Genomic DNA, 5,136 nt, shown 5'->3' on the forward strand with positions numbered 1-5,136 from the left:
GAATCAAAGAAGACCATCCTGTGTGTGTGTGTGTGTGTGTGTGGTGTGTGTGTTGTGTTGTGTGGTGTGTGTGTGTGTGTGTGTGTGTGTGTGTGGTGTGGTGTGTGTGTGTGTGTGTGTGTGTGTGTGTGTGTGTGGTGTGTGTGTGTGTGTGTGTGTGTGTGTGTGTGTGTGTGTGTGTGTGTGTGTGTCTTTGAAACAACAGCAGTACTCAGTGTGACAGTGGCGTGCAGTAATGAGCCAGTTAGCATTCCCATGGTGCACTGCAGCAGGAGACGGGCTGACATTTGCACCGCCGCTGAAGGCCAAGTACCCAGTGGACTTATTATCGGTTATCGGTTAAGAGGACAGGTGCATACTGTGTGTGTCTGTGTCCAAGTGCATGCCTGAGTGCGTGTGTAGCCATTAGTATTAGCAGCTATAAATAGACTCATTTGGCAGATAATTTGATAAGGTTAACTGGTATAGAGTGATGAAGGTGATGGCGTGTGTTAAGCCTGGGGTGTGAGATGTTCAACTGATTGGTGAGGGTGGGATTGTCAGGGGCCGTTAGACTGTAGTAGTTACCATGGTAATCCTCCTGACAATCAATATCAACTGTCTGTTCATTAGAGCTTCAACACTGTGGGAATGTGATTAGACCAGAGATAACTATGAGCTCAATAGGTTGTTAGACCAGACTCTAACTTCAGAGATCCCTAACAACAGTTTGTGTTGTGTTTTAACAGGATCGGTTTAGGCTGGCTGTGGACCAGTCTTTGGGATACAGTAACTGCTGTGTGATTGCGGTTTGTCTGATACACCAGAGAGAAACAAGATAAGGAGAAGACATACTGGAGGAACCTTGGAAAATCTGGAGAACGTCCTGCTTTACACAGAGACCATGATAACGCTACAGAACGCTAACGGAAACCTAACGGAATGCTGAGTGAGGTCATGTAGTTGCCTCTGCACCCCTGCATGTGACTACGCCTTCCGCGTCACCTCGGCTTTTCTAATTGGCTGGTTTGGAGAGCGACGGACCAATGGGAAGAGTGCTGAGGAGCTGAACCTCTCGTTCTGCTGGATAGTTCTAAAAGAAAAAGTACACAGACATTTTTGTATATACACCAGCTGTGCTATCTGCGTCAAATCTGTAGTTTAGAAGAATCTGGGTGATTACCCAATATGTTTCAGTAGCCTTGATCAATAGTTAATTGTCTAATCTATATGCACCCTCCTCTACTGGAGTGAGAGAGAAACTGAAAAATAAATACAATGTAATGATTTTGTTTACAGATGTTCAGCTTTGATCGTCCCCTGAATAACACCRGAGCATAATAGGGACTGAAGTGCCATTGGTTCATCCTGTAATTATGATTCAGCTTTTCAAGGGCTGATGATCTGCTTTCAAGTCGCTGACACAGAGAGACGGAGAGGGTGATGGAGGGATAAAATATCATAGGAGAGACAGGTCAGCGAAGAGGCGGAAGGACGGAGGGCGAGAAAGATAGGAGAGTGATGGAGATAGAAGAAGAGGAATGAATCAGGGGGCAGACAGACTGACAGGAATGGGAGGAGAGGAGAGATAAAGTGGAGAACAAAACAGGTACAAGGAGAGTGGAAGAGAGCAAGTGAGGGAGAGACGAGAAAACTTAGGTCTTCTGTCTGTGAAGACCATGGAAATATAAGCAAAATGGACATTGTATCATACCAAGCAAGACTAACATGATTGCACAGGTGTGAAAGACTGGGGTTTCTGATGCCCAAAAATGGTGTATGTCTTTATGCAAATGAGACATGAGTATAATATAGTATAATATATAAGTATAATATAAGTATAATATAAGCACATTTACAGATGAAGTTATTATAGCTACAGCAGTGATGCATTGCCTCACCAGAGGCATAAACACCAATACGTGTCCGCTAGTGATTTATCTAGACAAGCACCCTGACTGTTCTATTCTTTGTACCGTGTAAAAAACTTAAATCACATTATCAAAACAATCAACACACATCCACTGTGTGTGTGCCTGTCTCTTATACACATCTAGATGTGTATAAGAGACCTGTTGTTAGGGATCTCTGAAGTTAGAGTCTGCAGCTGACCCTTGATGTTAGAGTCTGGTCTAACAACCTATTGAGCTCATAGTTAATCTCTGGTCTAATCACATTCCCACAGTGTTGAAGCTCTAATGAACAGACAGTTGATATTGATTGTCAGGAGGATTACCATGGTAACTACTACAGTCTAACGGCCCCTGACAATCCCACCCTCACCCAATCAGTCTGAACATCTCACACCCCAGGCTTAACACACGCCATCACCTTCATCACTCTATACCAGTTAACCTTATCAAATTATCTGCCAAATGAGTCTAATTAATAGCTGCTAATACTAATGGCTACACACGCACTCAGGCATGCACTTGGACACAGACACACACAGTATGCACCTGTCCTCTTAACCGATAACCGATAATAAGTCCACTGGGTACTTGGCGTTCAGCGGTCCAGCAGAACGAGAGGTTCAGCTCCTCAGCACTCTTCCCATTGGTCCGTCGCTCTCCAAACCAGCCAATTAGAAAAGCCGAGGTGACGCGGAAGGCGTAGTCACATGCAGGGGTGCAGAGGCAACTACATGACCTCACTCAGCATTCCGTTAGGTTTCCGTTAGCGTTCTGTTAGCGTTATCATGGTCTCTGTGTAAAGCAGGACGTTCTCCAGATTTTCCAAGGTTCCTCCAGTATGTCTTCTCCTTATCTTGTTTCTCTCTGGTGTATCAGACAAACCGCAATCACACAGCAGTTACTGTATCCCAAAGACTGGTCCACAGCCAGCCTAAACCGATCCTGTTAAAACACAACACAAACTGTTGTTAGGGATCTCTGAAGTTAGAGTCTGGTCTAACAACCTATTGAGCTCATAGTTATCTCTGGTCTAATCACATTCCCACAGTGTTGAAGCTCTAATGAACAGACAGTTGATATTGATTGTCAGGAGGATTACCATGGTAACTACTACAGTCTAACGGCCCCTGACAATCCCACCCTCACCAATCAGTTGAACATCTCACACCCAGGCTTAACACACGCCATCACCTTCATCACTCTATACCAGTTAACCTTATCAAATTATCTGCCAAATGAGTCTATTTATAGCTGCTAATACTAATGGCTACACACGCACTCAGGCATGCACTTGGACACAGACACACACAGTATGCACCTGTCCTCTTAACCGATAACCGATAATAAGTCCACTGGGTACTTGGCCTTCAGCGGCGGTGCAAATGTCAGCCCGTCTCCTGCTGCAGTGCACCATGGGAATGCTAACTGGCTCATTACTGCACGCCACTGTCACACTGAGTACTGCTGTTGTTTCAAAGACACACACACACACACACACACACACACACACACACACACACACACACACACACCAACACACACACACACACACACACACACACACACACACACACACACACACACACACACACACACACACACACACAACACAACACACACACCACACACACACACACACACACACAGGATGGTCTTCTTTGAATAGTTCTAAAAGAAAAAGTACACAGACATTTTTGTATATCCACAGCTGTGCTATCTGCGTCAAATCTGTAGTTTAGAAGAATCTGGGTGATTACCAATATGTTTAGTAGCCTTGATCAATAGTTAATTGTCTATCTATATGCACCCTCCTCTACTGGAGTGAGAGAGAAACTGAAAAATAAATACAATGTAATGATTTTGTTTACAGATGTTCAGCTTTGATCGTCCCCTGAATAACACCAGAGCATAATAGGGACTGAAGTGCCATTGGTTCATCCTGTAATTATGATTCAGCTTTTCAAGGGCTGATGATCTGCTTTCAAGTCGCTGACACAGAGAGACGAGAGGGTGATGGAGGATAAAATATCATAGGAGAGACAGGTCAGCGAAGAGGCGGAAGGACGGAGGGCGAGAAAGATAGGAGAGTGTGGAGATAGAAGAAGAGGAATGAATCAGGGGCAGACAGACTGACAGGAATGGGAGGAGAGGAGAGATAAAGTGGAGACAAACAGGTACAAGGAGAGTGGAAGAGAGCAAGTGAGGGAGAGACGAGAAAATTAGGTCTTCTGTCTGTGAAGACCATGGAAATATAAGCAAAATGGACATTGTATCATACCAAGCAAGACTAACATGATTGCACAGGTGTGAAAGACTGGGTTTCTGATGCCCAAAAATGGTGTATGTCTTTATGCAAATGAGACATGAGTAAAATATAGTATAATATATAAGTATAATATAAGTATAATATAAGCACATTTACAGATGAAGTTATTATAGCTACAGCAGTGATGCATTGCCTCACCAGAGGCATAAACACCAATACGTGTCCGCTAGTGATTTATCTAGACAAGCACCCTGACTGTTCTATTCTTTGTACCGTGTAAAAAACTTAAATCACATTATCAAAACAATCAACACACATCACTGTGTGTGTGCTGGTGTGTGTGTGTGTGTGCTAGGTGTGTGTGTGTGTGTGTGTGTGTGTGTGTGTGTGTGTGTGTGTGTGTGTGTGTGTGTGTGTGTGTGTGTGTGTGTGTGTGTGTGTGTGTGTGTGTGGACGTGTTTAACTATTCTTGTGGGACCAGAAGTCCCCAAGAATAGTAAACAAAGTAAAAATTGACCAACTGGGGACATTTTGTTAGTCCCCACAAGGTCAAATGCTATTTCTAGGGGTTTAGGGTTAAGGTTAGAATTAGTGTTAGGGTTAGAATTAAGTTAAATATTAAGGTTAGGAGCTAGGGTTAGTTGTAGGTAGTGTTAGGAGCTAGGGTTAGGTTTAGGGTTAGGATAAAGTTTAGGTTTTTGGGTTAGGGTTAGGGTTAAGGTTAGGGTTAGGGTAAGAGTACGGGTTAGGATTAGGGTTAGGTTTTAGGGTTAGGGGTTAGGGAAAATAGGATTTTGAATGGGACTGATTGTATGTCCCCACAAGGTTAGCTGTACAAGACTGTGTGTGTGTGTGTGTGTGTGTGTGTGTGTGTGTGTGTGTGTGTGTGTGTGTGTGTGTGTGTGTGTGTGTGTGTGTGTGTGTGTGTGTGGGTGTCTGTGTGGCTTTGTGTTTGTGTGTTTGTGTGTGTGTGTGTGT

At 43.9% G+C, this 5,136-nt stretch overlaps 1 pseudogene; it reads right to left on the minus strand.

Moving 5' to 3' along the window:
• LOC111971694 (synaptotagmin-like protein 5) overlaps positions 1-5,136 on the minus strand; it is an 80,769-nt pseudogene that overhangs the window by 74,896 nt on the left and 737 nt on the right.

The sequence above is a fragment of the Salvelinus sp. IW2-2015 genome, linkage group LG2, assembly GCF_002910315.2.
Source record: "Salvelinus sp. IW2-2015 linkage group LG2, ASM291031v2, whole genome shotgun sequence".
In the NCBI taxonomy this organism is placed as follows: Eukaryota; Metazoa; Chordata; class Actinopteri; order Salmoniformes; family Salmonidae; genus Salvelinus; species Salvelinus sp. IW2-2015.